The sequence below is a fragment of the Triturus cristatus genome, chromosome 3_1, assembly GCF_964204655.1.
Source record: "Triturus cristatus chromosome 3_1, aTriCri1.1, whole genome shotgun sequence".
NCBI classification, from domain to species: domain Eukaryota; kingdom Metazoa; phylum Chordata; class Amphibia; order Caudata; family Salamandridae; genus Triturus; species Triturus cristatus.
Genome location: NC_140583.1, coordinates 589,228,945 through 589,246,489, shown reverse-complemented (window position 1 = coordinate 589,246,489; position 17,545 = coordinate 589,228,945).

Below are 17,545 nucleotides of genomic sequence, written 5' to 3'. Positions count from 1 at the left end.
GTTCCAGTAAAATGCCCATGTGGTACTTCACAACGTTATCAATGAAGGCTATTAGTCTATAGTTTTCGGGTTTTGCCTTGTCGCCAAACTGGAAGATTGGTGAAATGATGGACCCTTTCCAGGGTGCATGAGTGAATAAAGGGGACATTTACCCTGCCTGTTTGGTTGAGTTGGTCTTATAAATGGCCGGGGGTATTCCGTTCGGGCCAGGAGCATCTCTGAATCTGCCTTTAGTTATCTGCTGTTGCACTGTGGCCTTGTCTAAGGTTTGCACCTCCTCCTCTGAGACACTAGGCGGTGAATCTAGTAGGCTGTGTTCGTCGACCAAGGCCACTCCGGATGTCATGATATGTCTGCTACGTTTGTAGTGTTGTTAGTGAGGAGGAAGGAGGCCCAGGCATCTTCAGACAGGTTTTCTTCCAGATGTGGCAGCACTGGGTTTTTTAGGGTGGTGACAGATCACTAAAAGGTGTTTGAATTGTGATGCCTTGTGTCCCAAATGTTCTTGGCCTAGAATGATTCCGAGATTTCCCTCTTTTTGCTCCAGACCCCCCTTTTTAGCTGCTTTATTTGCACCTTAGCTCGGGTAGGAGGGTTTTGTTTTGAGGGAGCTGCAGTACTGCTCGTAGGGCTCTGTTGACCTCTCTCTTCAGTACTTTAATTTCTATGTGCATGCACTTGCTTCGACCTTGTGCTTGGTTGCCTGTTGATGGTTGAGCTGTGTAGGGCTTGGCGTTTGAGGCATGTTGTTGGGAAAAAAAGATGTAATGAATGTTTCCCAGTTACTTTTAGGAGAATTCCTGTTGCTGAGAGCCAGCTTGAAATGATTTTCAGCTTCCTGTTCCAAGGAGCCTATGTTGGTTGCAGTCCATCTTATCCTTTTTAGGTCAGACAGATACATTGATCCCCGAAGGTCTGCAGGGCATGTGTTTTCGGTCACAGCAAGAGTGAGTTCCAGCTCCTGGGGTAGATGGTCACTCTCCATTCTTTCCCCCATTTTGAAAGAGCAAACTTGTTGCAGTAAGGGCAGGGAGACAACCGTATAATCAATCAGCGAGTTGCAGTTGGTGGAATGAAAAGACATGGCAGGCAGGAAATCACCTTGGTAGCGACCTTTAAGGACCCTTAAACCCAGGTGTTCCAGTTTGCCAAGCAGTTTAAGGCCCTTTTGATCCCTGCTCCCTGACTCTCTGTTTGCCTGTATTGGAATTTCTCATTGGCACACTTGGGCCTCGGTGATCTCACTCTTTGGTGAGGAGCCTAGTAAGTGAGTATTGAAGTTGCCTGTGGCTATGATCTGGGAGTGTGGGTGGGATGCCCCTACACTGAGAAGGCTATCACACAGCATCGTCAAGGGAGAGTTAAACTTGGCTTGAGTAAGAGAAATTAGGTGTAAAATGGGCCCCTTTGAGATTATTGATCATGGGTATCAGGACAAGTGCAGACCAAAGGCCTTTCAGAAGAGGTGAGTCATCAGTGTTTTCCAGAAAACGAGGAAGTTGCCTTCAGGATTGAGTAAGGAAGGAAGCATGTTCGAGAGGGAGAAGCCTTGAGCACTGAATTATCTGAGGTCAAAGCATTTGTAATTTGAAGCCTACCACTTAAGCATAGCCACCAAAATCTCTGTTGTCATCACTCAATAAAGTTTGCGATAAAGGAGGTGGCTTCATTGATGAAACCAATACTGCAATTCTCTGCCCAGGAATGCAATAGAATGCATATCTCCTGCTTTTTTCCAGCTCTAATAATTATACCTTGACCCATGCTCTGTTACTCTGACACCTATACCGTATGAGGAACCATAATGGGTTTATGCCTAGTACCTTAGCCCTGATGGTGCTCAATGTGGAATTGAGTTTTCACTGACCAAATGAAGGGTTAATTTCTATCTCTCTTATCCAACCTCTTAGTGTAAATGATTACTGATTGAGAAACGGTAGTGCATCACTTGCCTTCCAGCCTGTTTCACTGTGTCCTGTAAGTTACTCTACTGAATATAAAATATTGTTTTAAGGACGGAGAACATGAAACATTGACCATAGTGCAATTGAAGTGTGGGGGTCCTCAACATTTTTTTTTTGATGACTTGCTAGTAAGCCCATTTTTCTCTAAATAACACTGAATTACAAAAACAAGATTTCTGAGTACTGCAATCTTCTGTCTTTTATTTTTATAAATCTTTTATTGTAGAAACAAAAGAATAAAAGCCATAAAAACAAACCAACAATTTTTTTTTATACCATAAGGTGCAATACAGATTCCATCTAATTCATCAAACTCAGTGCAGATGTACAGCTATTATCACATCAATCAATGGGATCAACAATGCAGTCATGTGCTAAGTACATTATATTGTAAGTGACAGATTAATCATCTTCCCGGTCGGCTGAAATAGGAAAGCGTCGCTGAAAGGTGTACAGATCATCCCTCTACTCGCATTCCATTGACCCCAGATCCTAGTCCATTTTTCTGGCCAGCCTCTGCCTTCGTATATGACCCTCTCCGCTGGCATGCACCAGTCCATATCTGACTCCCAATCCCTGAACCGTAACTTTGCCACCCCCTTCCATGTCCTCGCTATGTTTTGCTTCGCAATCATGCATCCCTGGGAGACCTAGATTCTCTCTGTTCTGGACAAATCGGTGGCCTCCCAGATATTAAGAAGACATAGGCGGGGTGAGACCTCCAGAGTTTTATGACAAATTGATGACATCGCTGATGTGACCTTTCCCCAGTATGTCTGGAGGACTGGGCAATCCCACCACTGGTGTAGATGGGTGCCAGGTTGACCACACCCTCTGGGACAGGTTGAGGAGCTCAAAATACCCATTTTGACAAGCACCAAACTGGTGTAATATGCTCTGTGTAGCAGTTTAAGTTGGATAAATTTAAAACGGGATCGAATCGCCACCTCACGGGGGGAAGTCAAAGACTCCTGCCAGTCTTCATCACTAATCGTTCACCCATTTTGCACGCGTCTTCCCCAGAGTGTCTGGTGTGTTATTTAATATTTTACGATGTGTTAATGAAATGGCCTTTTCGTGGAGATAATCATCTAAAAATCTGTCCTCTAGTGGCGAGGAGACCAGCAGGTCCGTATCTTTAGGTGTAGCTTTTTGTAGTGCACTGCATGCTTGAAGGTATCTAACTGTTTCTCCACTATGTAGTTGGTAATCCCGCTGGAGATCACCGAACGGGATCACCCTTCCTCCCGCCCACAAATCGCCCACCCTCGTGAGGCCAATCAAGTCCCATTTATCGAATCCAGGTTGTAACAATAGCATTCCCAACTGACATGAATCAAGCAACGGGGTGAACTGTGTGACTTTGGCTTTCCACCCAAAAGCGGTGTTTGCGGAGTGCCAGAGAGAAATTGTGGTGGAGGTAGGAGTGTATTTCGGGACCTGTTTCTTCCCTCCATAAAGTGCCCTGAGATAATTGCCGGGGATAATATTGTGTCTGTCCATTCTATACGTGGGTTCTGTCCCTGGTCGATGCACCCAATGATTGAGAACTATTAGCTGAGAGGCCCAATAATAACTTTTGATAGCTGGCAGGGCTATCCCACCATCGTACCAACTTTTCGTAAGTTTGGCCAAGGCTATTCGAGGGGTACCATTATTTCAAAGCAGGGAACGTACCTCCGATTCAATGGCATTAAAATATTTGGCGGGACCAAATAGGGTGTGCTTTGTAGGGCACAAAGGAAACGGGAGAGGGCCATCATCTTATAGAGGGCGGCCAAGACCAATAAAGTAAGGGGCAGTGTCTTCCAGTGCTGCACGTCAGCTTGGAAAACGAGGCAGAGGAGGAGCCAGGTTGCAATCATAGAATTCTGTCAGGTTCACCGTAACGTACATACCCAGGTACACAAAACCGTCTGCAACTATCTTAGCTTTGCAGCCTGAGGGGAGGATCGGGCGTTCTCCACACAGAACGTACACCAGGGATTTACCCCAGTTAATGGTATAGCCCGAGTATTTCTGAAATAGGGCAAAGATATGTAGGACACGATGGATAGAAAAGTGAGGCCTGGCCAGATAGAGCAGAATGTCGTCAGCATAGAGGGATATCTTGTCCGTCCAGTCCGCCGACCAGTTGAGGGCTCTAATGAGGTGGTCACCCCTGATCCATATCGCCAGGGGCTCCAGCGCCGTGGCAAAAAGCTAGGGGGACAGGGAGCACTCATGCCTCATTCCCTTGTGTAAAGCGAACGATACTGATCGCTCCCCATTTACTGTAATTCAGGCCAATGGTTCCGAGTAGAGAAGACACACCCAGGATAAGAACCTATCCCCGAATCCACATCTCTCGAGTGCGGCCAATAAGAAGGGCCATTCGATCATATTGAACCCTATCTTGGCATCCAAAGACATAATTATCAAGTGTTCCTGGATTGTGGCCGCCCTACCAAAGACTCCATAAAGGCGTCTAAGGTTCAGAGCGGTATTTCTAGTTGGCATAAAGCCGGATTGATCCGGATGGATCAATTTAAGGCGGAACGGGGAGAAACGATAAGCCAGAATTTTAGCCAGAATTTTGACTTCCGGGTCTAGTAGGGAAATAGGCCTGTAAGAACTGCATTGCTCCGGGGGTTTACCCTTTTTCTGTATGACAACAATGTTGGCCAATCACTGAGTTTCAGGCAGAACACCCTTGTGTACACTTTTCCCCATTCCTGATACATCCGTATCAGGAATGGGGAATTCGTGGAAGCATTTGACTTGTAAAGTTCGATCGGAAGACCACTGGGGCCCATAGCTTTTCCGGACTACAAGGCACCAATCGCCTTGGTCACTTCCTTGACAGTCAAGTCGGAATCCAGGTCTTCAAATTCTTGGGCCTCTAAAACGGGTAATTTCAGGGTAGCTAGTAATTCTTTTGAATCGTTATGAGTGGAGGTATAGACCTGCTCATAGTGGACCGCAAATGCCTTCGCAATTCCGGATTTGTCCTGCCGTTTCGTGCCATCCTGGTCTACAACCTCCGCCACCCATCTGTTGGCTATTTCCCATTTGTCCAACCAGGCTAACAATTTGCTTGCCTTATTACCAATATCATAAACCCGGTGTTGAGTGGCCTGATGCTGGGCCCTGGCTGCATCTTCAGCGATGTTTCTATATTCAGTTTGTTTCATGAGTAGTTTGTGTGTATTGTCTGGAGTATCCGACGCAACGAGATCACGTTCCAGTAGGGTAATCGCTTGTTTTAGCTCCTCTAACTGCCTCTCTTTCCTGTAAACCATTATTGCTGCCACCCCACTACCCCGAACCACAGTTTTGTACGCTTCCCATAGTATAACATCTGAATCCACCGAGCCCTCATTCTTGGTGAAATAACTGTTGGTGGCATAGGTGAATGTATCTCTAATAGCCGGCACCTTGAGGTACCAAGAGTTAAGAACCATTTCATGGCATGTGGGGGGGGGGAGGGTCATCTCTATAGTATACTAGTGGGGAATGATCGGAGATGCCCCTAGAAAGAAATGAGATCCCTCCAAACCTGGGGAGCTGTGTGGTTGTACAAAAAATGTAATCTATTCGGGACATGCTGTTATGGACCCCAGAAAGGAAAGTGTATTGTCTGGCCGAGGGGTTGCATACTCTCCAGACATCTATCAAGCCCAGAGCTCCGAGAAAATCCATCAACAGTCTAGGCGGGTGCTGGTCCAGGTCGCCATTAAGCGCCGCATTACAATCGCCGCCCAACAGTAGGTCACCCTCAGGCAGGTTTAATATATGTGAACCAAGGTCAGTTAGTGTCGTGGAGTGAAGTCTGGGTGGCACATATAGGGATGTCACGTTAAGGGACCTACCCTCCCATTGGCCCGAAACTGTGATAAACCTTCCAAGCGGATCATGCGCAACCGTATGAACCTGGAAAGGGAAGGAGTTACGCACTAAAACACCCACCCCTCTAGACCCGCTCGTGTAGCCCAAGTGGGCCACCAGTTTATACCCCCAACTATTAAGTGACCAGTAGGTGGATCCTTGTATATGAGATTCTTGTAACAGCACCGTATCCGGTGTCTGTCGTTTCAGATAGTGCAGGACAATCCCTCTTTTGACTCGATCCCCTAGGCCATTTACATTCCAAGAGAGAAGTTTGAAGCGACCTGTCGGCAAAACCTCATCTCGATTGTCTTCCATTTAAATATCGTATAGAGGGGCAATCCCCCCCAGGTTGCCTCAGGGAGGCCAAGTCGAGGGCCGACAGTACCACTCCCATCCAGTGACCACATTGTAAAGTCACTGAGCATGGATCATAGCAAATGATCTCCAGCATTGCTGTCAATCCTCAATGCACCAAAAAGAGCACCACATGCGAGAATGCACCAGAAAAACAAAATCAAAATACACACAAACCCCTTAGAGCAGGGGTACTCACAAACTTTCTCTTGGGGGCCAAATTTACAGTGTGGTTTGTGGCCGAGGGCCGCACCTTGGGGGCGGGGTCATTGGGGGAGGGGGCGGGGCTAGAGCAACAAAAAAAAACTGTGACCATGAGGTGGAACACAGGTCCCTGCAGCAGACGCCTTCGTCCACTGAGCCACCGGACCCGGCATACACATATCTCTCTCTCTCCCTCTCTCTATCTCCCTCCCTCCCTCCTCCGTCTCCCTCCCTCCTCCGTCTCCCTCCCTCTTCCGTCTCCCTCCCTCCTCCGTCTCCCTCCATCCTCCGTCTCCCTCCCTCCTCCGTCTCCCTCCCTCTCCCTCCGTCTCCCTCCCTCTCCCTCTGTCTCCCCCCGTCTCCCTCCATCTCCCTCCCTCTCCGTCTCCCTCTGTCTCCCCCTCTCTGTCTCCCCCCTCTGTCTCCCTCCCTCCCTGTCTCCCTCCCTCTCTCTCTCCCTCCCTCTCTCTCTCCCTCTCTCCCCCTCTCTCTCTCTCCCTCTCAGTCTCCCTCCCTCTCCGTCTCCCTTCCTCCCTCCCTCTCTCCCCCTCTTTCCCTCCCTCTCCGTCTCCCTCCCTCTCCCCGTCTCCCTCCCTCTCAGTCTCCCTCCCTCTGTCTCTCTCCCTTTCCGTCTCCCTCGCTCTCCGTCTCCCCCGCTCTCTGTCTCCCTCCCTCTCCCCGTCTTCCTCCTTCTCCCCGTCTCCCTCCCTCTCTCTCTCCGTCTCCCTCTCTCTCTGTCGCCCTCCCTCTCCGTCTCCCTCTCCGTCTGTCTCTTTACCTCTCTGTCTGTCTCTGCCTCGATCTGTCCGTCCCTGTCTCTGCCTATCTGTCTCTATCTGTCCCTGTCTCTGTTAGTATCTATTGCTATCTGTCTCTGTCTGTTTCTGTCTCTCCCTACGGCCCTCTGTCACCCTCTGTCCCCTTACCTGACTCTCACACCCTGCTGTTCTCTTCTCATTCTTTGTCACCTCTCCCACCCACCCCCCTTCCTCCGCTTGTGTGGCAGCTTCCCTTCCAGGGCACACACACAGCCCCACCCGAGTACTTCACAGGTCTTTAAGAGACCATTTGCATGATAACGAGGCTTTGTTGTATTTCACCTCTTAGCGCCCCAGCAGCTCCACTCGGACTATCGCTTGAATCCCTGGGCCCCCACAGAGCAGAGTCTGTGTTTGCTGACACTGTAAAAAAAACAAAAAACACCGGTACGGTGTCTGCAAGGTCCGCGGGCCGCCAAGAAAGGCTTGCCGGGCCGCTGGCGGCCCGCGGGCCGTAATATGATTACCCCTGCCCACCCTCCAATTTTGCAGAGTGCCTGTGTACTCTGAACCAGTAAACTGTATGAAGGGGAATGCTACACAGCCAGAACTTCCCTAACCCAAGAGCCCGGACCCTCTTTATTCCTAGCTATATGAGCCCGTTCTATAACATGCTGAAAATTAAAGTACATATCTGCTAAATATCATAAGAACCCTCCACTGATAGTCTCGCTTTTAAGCATCGCAAGTGGGAGAAGGCCGTGCGACCCAATCACCGCTGACCCGTCTCCTCAGATTATACATAGTTAGTGTAGCTAACTTAAGATCAGACTTTCACATATTATAATAACCTAGTCTACACTAAGGCTGGGTATCTCACAGTGCCCCTCATGCATACGATACTAGTTTGCAGTCAATGGAAGGGCGGCGGGCCAGCCGCGGTGCGTGGCTGGAATAGCTGTTTAAATGCCTTCTTCACAGTTGGATCTTTCGTGGCTGCTATCTTGTCATTGTAAACAGCCGGGAGAATTGTGTCCCTGAGCCTCCAGCCAGTCCCAGGCTTCCTCTTGGGTCTGAAAGAACCATGACTTCCCCTCAGCCAGCACGCTCAGCTTGGCCGGAAAAAGCATTGCATATTTCAAGTTCTGGTCGCGGAGTGCTCTCTTCACTTCCAGTATGGATCAGCGCATCTTTTGTAAGGGTGGGCGTAATGTGCGTAGTGGGGCTACGCAGAGTGCCACGGAGTGGAAAACAAACTCTGCACACTCTGCACACTCCGCGTAGCCCCACTACATGCCACCCACCTCCCTCCCACCCCATGCGCAGTTTTGATGAAGAAGTCACGATGAAGGAGGAAGAGGGAGACCTGGGACGCTGCAGCTAAGGTAAGCCGTTTTCCTTACTTTTAAATTGTTTTTAAAGCTTGTAATTTAATTGTTAATAGGGCGAGAGTGAGGTGGGGGCTGGTGTCAACTCTGCTCCACCGCAGAGTGTGTGGGGTGCTGCCTGCTCCGCCTATTCATGAAGCACGGAGTAGGCAACACTCCGCACACTCCGTGGGCAGAGCGGAGCTCTCCGCCCACCCTTAATCTTTTGCACTTTCAAAGTGAAGTACAGAAAGAATGTAACCGTAGAGTTTTCAAGCTTGAGTATTGGGGCGGCGTGTGCCGGTTGAAGGATAATTTCTCTGACACGAAAATTAAATATCCTCGCCAGGATAGGACTTGGAGGGGCGCCCAGCTTCGGGGGGCCTCCAGGTACCCTATGAGCCCGTTCGACTGAGAAAAATTGTGACAGGGACAGGGTCCGCAGATGTTTCTGAATCAAATCCTCTACAAAGAGGTCAGTGGCTTGCCCCTCCGCCCTCTCGTGAACACCCAAAATACGCACATTGTTTCTGTGCTCACGCCCCTTGTAGTCTTCCAGCTTCTTTTCTAGGTCTGAAGTTTGTGCCTGGAGCCTTTTTACAGTCAATTCCAGCGATTTCGAGGATTTTTGAAGCGTTGACACAGAGTCTTCGGTCGCTTTAACCCTGTCTCCCGAATTGCGCAGATCGGCACGTATGAGAGTGACCTCTGACGCCACCGTGACGATCTTGTGTTCCAGCGCGGAACGGACCCCCTGTATGGTCGCCATAACATCCAGTAGGGTCGGGGCTTCCTCCTCCGCCTTTTCCTTTTCATCTTGTGCTGCGACTTTCTCCTCCGTGGCCTCCGTCCTGGAGTGAGCAAATTTTGCCAGTTTCAACAGATGGGTCTGTTTATTCCCCCTTGCGGTGGCCATGTCGGTGGGGTCGCCGCCCCAACAGGGATCCAGCAGTCCGTGGAGTATTGAGGTTGCAGGCGTCGTGGTCAAGCATGACCAAATGACTGAAAAAAAGCATCGATGTTGAGTACCCCGGTCAATGGCGCCGACAGTCGAACACCTCCTCCAACGGTGCAAAAATAGGGCCACTACTTGTTAGTGAAGCCTCCAGTTGCAGTTCAAATCGTTTTAGTACCCTGGCTCGCCGGTAGCTGAACAATTATGCCAGGCCACAGGCATGGAAAAAGGACTTTTTGGAGCAAGACACTCTCAAGATTCCTGGGTTGCACTGTTAAAATTAGCTGGATCTCTGTTACCGGTGATGCTAAATGGGGGCTGTATTTTGATAGTGTTCCTGAATCTGAACACGGGCTCTCCAGCCCCAGTTGGGCCGTCCCGGTGCACTCCGTCATCTGTGGGGGAGGAGAGACGTGTAATGTTCCAAAATCCGGCCCCCGGGGGGGGAGAGGGGGAGATGTGGCGGGGGCCTCGAGAATCCGGCGCTATGCAGGGTCGATGAATGGGAGGGGAGAGGAGGTCTCTGCGCTCCCCCCTCCTTGGAGCGCCGAACCTCGATCAAAGCATGTGAGGTCTTCCACATCCCAGCGCACAAATCGGAGCTCCTCTGGATGCACAGGCTGACTGGGTCACAAAGATTTCCCCAGGGCCACCGCAGGGCTCCAGCAATGTCAGCGTGGGCAGGGCAGTGGTTGGCAGCACGGTGAAGGTGCATAAGGCAAGTCAGGGAAGACACGCTCCGGGGCCCACAGGTCCTACTTCGCAGCACGAATCAGCACAGGGTGTTGCTTCATGCCGGGACCGCCGGGGCCTCCGCCGCCCTCCAGCTCCTTCCCAAGGCTCGCAGCGATATCTCCTTGCTGACAGAAGCGCGCCGTTTTTGTATCAAAGCCTCAGCATGTGTCAGGAAGCTGAGGGAAGGCTTGGTGCTCAGGCAAAGGCGGATATTTTGATGGATGTGGGGGAAGTTAGAGGGTCGGTGAACGGAGCTCTACTTCTTAGCGGCCATTCTGGGTCCGGGATCGCCACGCCCCCAACCTTCTGTTTTGTTAATTATTGCCTGTAAATGCACAGTTTGTACAAATGTGGGTAATATGCTTAGTGTAAATAGCATTGGTTGATATTTTCATAGAGGGCACATCAGTGCACACCAGGTCACCTTCCCTGTCTCAAATATGTATTATCCAACCCAAAGGATATATCCTTCCTTCCCTTACCAAGTGAGCTGTCCATCCACCTACATCACTTTATCCTTGCGTCTATAAAGTATCATGCCCACCAACAAAAGATTCTGTTCCCCCGATTCACAAAGGCAATCTAAGACAAAAGTCTAACTTTATGACTTTTGGTATTTACAGAGGTCCTTTACGAGTCGTATACTCTCTGCACCCAGGCCCTTCTCTTCAGTCGTAAAGTTAGACTTTGTCTCAGATTACCTTTGTGAATTATTTTCCCAGAAACCCAGAAATTCCCCTTTCTTACTACAGCTTCACCTAAATCAGTTTGCTTCTATGGATGTCAAAAAGACTATTTGATTAAGTAAATAAACCATTTAGTATTTGCACCTGATTTTTCATGCCATTTAACACAGAAGGACATGGGCAGATTGCAAGCATACAAACAAACGTACAAGCACATTTATCAACAACTTGGGCAGTTGCGGGTCCTCCCAGGCAACCTTCCTACATCTGGCCTGGCAGTATAGGCCTATAGCAAGCTATTGGCTGAAAATATTACATCACATCAAAAATATAACCGGGCAAGAGCTGCCCTGCACCCCACTGGTGGCACTGTTGGGAGTGGTGACGAGTGTGCCGCCGAAGTCAAGGACGCTGTCAGCAATGTTATCACTATTAACAAAGAGGCAGGTGGCACTACACGGGGTGGGGTATCCCCCCCGACTACTAAGGAATGGGTTAAGGATGTGTCATTTTGTAGGTCACAACTGGCGTGTTACTGGGAGCTTCTGCCCACCAAGTCTCGCCCTCTGGACATTTGGGAGCCATTCGTCGATTGGCTGAGTTCAGACGCCACAGATGACCCGTGATGCGATCGGCTGGGGGTTGGGGTCCCTGCCTTGCACTGGGATACTTGTTGTTAGCCATAATTCTGAAAATTGTGAAAAGCCACTGCGGTGATTGACTGTTCAAAGGTTTTTGGCATAACTGTTTCACAAATTTCCCCCTTTGGAGTGGTAAATGCCTGCTTTGCATGCTGGATCGCTGGATCTCTGTGTTTCAATTGGGCTGGCTGGTCCACCAGTTTGCATTGTACTGCATTTTATGTGGTTGTTTGTAATTATATAAAAGCTAATAAAATCTATTTTTTAAAAACCCAACTTGGGCAGTTAGTAAGCATGTGTAATCACATATGAAAATTTTACAAATGTCAACTCCAAGCACATGATTTAGAGCAGGGCCTTAGTAGTAAATCTGTCAAACCATACCAATGTAGTGCTACTCACTGCCAGAGGGTATCCTACAATGTAGATTTTTTGAAAATGGTAACTGTTCCATTGTGAGAACTCTTTAACTTCAACCGTCCAAATAATCAAAGGTACTTCTAGAAATATTGGATTATTATCAACCTGAGTTAGAGAGACCAATTTGTTTCCATGTCTAGTAGAGTTACCGGTTAGCCAGGGAAATATTGGGGACATTTCAAGTATGATGTCTTCAAGAGGATGGGAAACATCCCAAGCTTGCTAGGGTCACAATATAAATGGACAGTGAGAATGTACTCCTCCTCTCATTGGGGAACAGTTCCAGTACTGTTATATTGGAGAAATACTGCATAGAGGAGACAGGCAATGGTGGATTACCCACCAGATATGTCTCCATCGATTGGTCATATGATGACTGAAGTAGTCACTTTGCATTTGTCTTTCAAAGATGCAGACGAATTACATCTATTGAGTGGCAGAAAGTGACTTTGATATTCAAATCTGCTACATAGTGTAGCTCTCCTGTGGATGCCTATTGTCCTATCATCAAAGTAATAAATGTCTAAGAACAGAACACAGAGGGTAATTTTTTTGTTTTGTTTGTAGTCTGCTTCTACTGTAGCAGTAAGTAAAACACAAGGATTGGCTACTTGAGGCTGTTACTTTACACCATATGACAAAGTCAGGGTGGATTTTTGGAAATCTGCAGTTGCAAGGGGCCTGAGAACCTACTATTTCATCTCTAAATGGCAGTAATTTTAAACTATCTACTATCCCATTGTGTATGTATACAATAACCCGTTTTTGCATAGCCTCTTATCTGGCAGCTGGACCCTTTCATTAAATGAAAATTAAATGTATAAACCTCTCTGCTACCTGGTGTGTCTACGCACTGAAGCTCCAGGGAACAGAAAGACTGTAGGAACAAAGAGCAAGCAGGATTTCACTATTAAAGAGCAAGGTTTTAAGAGCCTTCCGAAGGACAGTAATTCTATTTTGTTCTTCAGATTGAAAAAGATTCAAGGTATTTCTCCATAAAATAATTCTCCATACACCTATTGCCATTATCAATTTTAAATAATTTTATCTTACACAGTATATTCTTAGTTATATTATCACTGCTATTCCAAAGGGAACATGTTAGCACTTTTGCCTAAATCGGGCCCTTAGCGATGATCGAAAATGGCAGTAATGGAACCATTTATGAGTCAAGCACGGTATTTTATGAAAGTAGAGAAATAATACCATCCATGAAAGTTTTTCTTTTGGCTCTTTAAATTACCAGGATAAGAAAAACATGAGATTGGGAGCTAGGGGAGCAGACAAATCCCTGATCCTTCTGTAAAAGACCGTTTTATTGAGACATGTGCACATTAACAGCTTAAACCTGGGCAAAATGCCTTACAAACCTTGCTAAACAGCCAATTGACTAACCAATGTCCTAACCCCACCCCTGCTGTCCCACCCACAATGCCCCACCCCTCAAGCATGTCATTATTATTAAACTGAATTTGAATATTTCCAACTTTAACTTACCCCTCCAACCTAAAACTGCAAGTATTAAACTCTAAGCAACAAAACTTCTGAACTTTGAACTTCCTGCCTACCCTCCCTTTCCCTGTGTTTCACCAATGGCAACCCTACACCAACTTCTATAACCTCCTGGAAATCTTTCCAGGCCTTCAGCACCCAGAAAAAGGCTGCTTAACTGACTTCCTCTGCCCCCTGCCCATTTACAAACCCCTTGCACCACCGGTGTGTCACTTTTAACATGGGAAAAAGTGACGTATTGGCCATACAAGAAGCCTTTAAATAAGCTCCTCAGTGGCTGACCTCCTCAGGGCTCCCAAATTACCAACGAATAGTCAGCTCCCACGCCACTACATCTTTCAATTCCAACAGGTACAACTCCATCCCTTTCCAAGAAACATGAACACCTTCACTCCGGAAAAACTCAACAGTTTCATACTGAATATCCGAGTGACAAATGCGGCCAAAACCAGGGTCCCTGCAAAACTGACTCATCTCCCTGTTACTCTTCCTGTGCGCCCTGTCCACTGCTGCTGGCTTCACAGCACCTCTCTGCTACCTACAGGGCAAAAACTCTGTCAAGATTACAAAGTAACCAGATCACTGCACCTTCAACTGCTGTAGATCATGCTTCATGGCCCTCATGAATACCACACCCTTCTCCAGGGCAAGATCATTCTCCCCCAGATGGAGAAATAATAGATCCGGGCATCTCCCTCCCACCTGCATTCCATTCAAACACCTGATCAAATTGCACCATCTCATGACCCCCTTTCCTCGCCAAGTAACAGGGAACAAGCGCCGGTCGAATCCCAAGTTGGTACCATATCCCTTCAGAACCGCCTGCCTCTCAACCCATTTGATGAAGGAATGCCCTACTACTTAGATAGATACTTCCTCCACTGCTTGTTCAAAAACTTAACCTGAAACAAAAACAGCAGTAAATATTCACAGAGAGCGCAGTCGCACTGCCCTCCCACCCAGATGCGCGCACATATCTCTGAAAGCAATTGGAAGACCAGCGCCCCGGCCACATGATGTCCTTCTGAGACCATCCACAATAGCCAGCTTTGGTAATAGTGCCAATCCAGAATGAATGTGTCCCATATTCGCAAGGAGTAACCCCCAATGCCTCTAGTGCCTTGCGCAAAACAGAGAGAAGCTGAAAAGTGGTTACCCTTGCCCCTGACCAGCGCCGGAAGCCTACCCCCCAGGAATCCCATGTTGTGCCACCCACCTGTCACCGGGAGGGCATGCAACATCACAGATTTTCCTTGGGACCTCTGGTCTGTCTTGGAACTGCACAGCCACACTGCAAAACCACTCTTTCTCCTTGTGACATCCTCCCACATCACTCCCCCCTAGCCCTGAAGCCCTGTATGTCAGATACTCGGAAGGGCTCAAAGAACATCAATGACATCGAGGTGGAAAACATACACACAAACTCTTCTCAAAACCAAAGGCAACTGCCATAGCACCTGGCAGAACAGATTCCATGATAGGGGCCTCCGTGTTCTCCGCAGGTGGCCTTTTTACCTCTCCCAACACTCTAGCATCTTTGCCCCAGTTCCCCGGCAGATGGGGATTAACCCCACAGCCGTTCACCTACAAAAACTTCTTCTCTGTCAAATCCAAGATAAATTTAACCATATCCTCTGTTCTACACCCCACTGCCATCCTGCACCGCACCCCCGAAGCGATAAATTGCAATCAAGCTGGACTATCGGCTCTCCTGGTTGATCCAGCTAGAGACCCTACCATCAATTGTACCATCCTGTTTTGCCTTCTGACCACAGCTGCACTGGTATAGGTGTATTGCATATGTCTGCTCTCCTGGTGGCCAGCTCACGGATTCTCTCCCAGTGGAAACTAGCCAAAGCATCTGCAATTTCATTGTCTACCCCTGGTATATGCTGCGCCCTGAAAGAGATATCATGCCGAAAGCAATCCATCACAAAGACTTGCAACATCTCTTGCTGACTGTCTGGTCACCTGTATGACAGCCATGTTGTCCACTCGAAACAGCACCCTCTGGTGCACCAACTCTGCTCCCCACAGTGTAATTGCTACCACCAGCGGGAATAGTTCCAGGAAGGCAATGCTTCTTCCTCCTGTCTTCCACTGAGCCGGACATTCTTCTGCGCACAGTGACCCTGCCAAAACTAACCGAAGTCCAGACCTCTAGCTGCATCTGAGAATATCTGCACAGCCCAGTCAAGATCATCCTGGCAGGCCAATAGAATTCCATTGAAGGAATTCATGAATAATCCCCACATCCTGAGGTCCTCTTTGCTCCCGGCTGATAGGTGTATATGATGGTGCGGCAGTGATCCCCCTGTGAGAGCTAAGCCTAGTGACTCAAAAGTATCTGCCCTTTCCTCACCTTCACCTTTTCTCTAGCCAACATGTTTGTCAACAGTTGGTGCATGTCTTCTTTTTTGTCCCGTGACAGCCTTGCCTCCATTTTTTCCGCATCTAGCTCAGGCCCAAGAAAGGACAAATCCGTGTTAGGCCCCAATGTCTTTTAAGGGGCAAGCAGAACAACCGGGTTACCCGTGAATCTCACTAGTGCATGCTGACAGTCCACCAAGCCAGGTACCACCACGAAGAAGTAGTCATTGGGGTACTGTGTCACCAGCCATGGTCTGTATGCCACGTAAAAAGCCATTGAAGAAAGGAAATGAATCACTTTAACAGTGCACATGTGATGGAACAACCCATCAGCAAAGCTTTATCCACATACCATTTTCCTTCAAAGTGCATGTCCAACAGTTGAAAGTCATCCAGGTGAACTAGAAGCAGCCAAAAAGCTGATTTGACATCGCATTTTGCCACCTGTGCCCCTTTCCCTGCTGACTGTACCAGGGACATGGCCACATCCACTGATGAATAGGGCACTGAAATAGTTTCTTCAGTAATTGAATAATTCATTGATCCACCTTCGGGCCATGACAAGTGCGGAATTAGGTGAAACTGTTCTTTTTGGGCACGAACCCTATTGGGGACACAATCAGGTCTACCATTGGCCAATTGTGAAAAGGGGCCCGCCATCTTCCCCTCCAAGATCTCCTTATCCAGTTTGTCCTGCACTACGTGCTTGTGTTCTCTTGCTAAACACAAATTGTCTGCCCATCTCTGAACCCATGGGCCCTCAAACCCCAGTTTGTAACCCATCCTGAAACCATCCCTCAAGATCCCTGCCTCCTCTGGCAGATCATAAAACCCCAACCAGTACTCCAACGTGTGCAGTTTAACTGGAATACTAGCCTTTTGCTCCAGGTCTATGTGCCTCTTCTCCCTCTGTTGCTGGTTGTGTGGTCCCTGCCCACTGCATAGGACTGCCACTGCTGTGTACTCTGTCCCTGGTACCCCCCAGTGTTCCCAAAGCAGTGGATGAGCGCATGCCTGCTAGCGCATTTAGAACACGCATGATGAAATTTACAGGACTCATGGGTGCTCATTCCCTTGTTCTAGTACCGACAGGCTCCCCCTGAAACTCCGAGTCCTTCAGCCGGTTACCCCCCCCCCCCCCCCCCAGGGAGAGGCACCCTTGAAAGGGTGTAGGCTATTGGAAGGCCACTGTCTGTGAAAACAGTCTTCCCATACTTAGCGGGGACCATGATATGTTGCCGCACATCTGTATCTAGTTCCCGCCATTTAGATTCAGGGTCCCAGGACAGTCTTAACCTAAATGCCTCGTTATAACGCGCCCATTCATATCTTCCAAAAGTAATTTGGGCCTTGCATATGACGTCCATATATTTGAACAGGGCAATGCAGCGGTCAAGGAAATTCTCACAGTAAGCACCGGCATAAACTAAAAATGCTGCAGTCCAATTTTCTATTGTCAGAGGGACATTCAGCCTCTTGGCCAGCTCATACTCTTTGTCTTTTGACAATTCATTGGAGTACAGCTCCTTATTGAGGAATATAAACATCTTCACATATTCCCCTTTCCAGCTTTTCTATTTCATTGCCAAATTTAAGTGAGTCCCAACAGCTTTGTCATCCCCAAGTATGGAAGTCATTTCACCTTCAGCTCCTTTCTGTCTGGCCCAGCATACTTTCCTCCTTCTCCAGCACTTGTCGTCCTGGCGTCC